Genomic DNA, 481 nt, shown 5'->3' with positions numbered 1-481 from the left:
ATTGCAGCTGCGTGGGGCTGGCCTCAGGCACGGGAGCACCCAATTGTTACAGGCTTTGGAAAGTGGGGCAAACCCCCTATGTGGGTCTTTGAGAAGCACAAGTCTTCTGCAGCTAACAAGCCCCACCGCCTACAGGTCCACACACACAGTCAACACAGTCCTGACCTGTGTGCGCGCCCCGACCTCCTGATGTGGACCCAGTCTCTCCACGGCAGGAGCCCCACACACTCCACCACCGCCCCACACTCTCCATCTGCTCCTAATGCACACCCTGCCCCGCTCAAGTTGGCTCAGTTGCCAGGCTGCAGAGAATCCAGTCACCAATCTATGCAGGCCCACAGTTGCCTGAGAGCTTGTTGCTGGGTGGGGCCAGTCTCTAGGGTGGGCTGCCTGCCCTGGCTAAACTGGATTAAATCAGTGCTCTAGTGGGTGGGGCAGACCCTGGGCTAGCAGACCCCAGGGAGAACTCCAATGGTGTCTG

Source organism: Ceratotherium simum, chromosome 34 (genome assembly GCF_057802395.1).
Source record: "Ceratotherium simum simum isolate JZ-2026a chromosome 34, ASM5780239v1, whole genome shotgun sequence".
Classification (NCBI taxonomy): domain Eukaryota; kingdom Metazoa; phylum Chordata; class Mammalia; order Perissodactyla; family Rhinocerotidae; genus Ceratotherium; species Ceratotherium simum.
The sequence above is the reverse complement of the archived record's forward strand: the minus strand, read 5'-3'. Positions refer to the sequence as shown.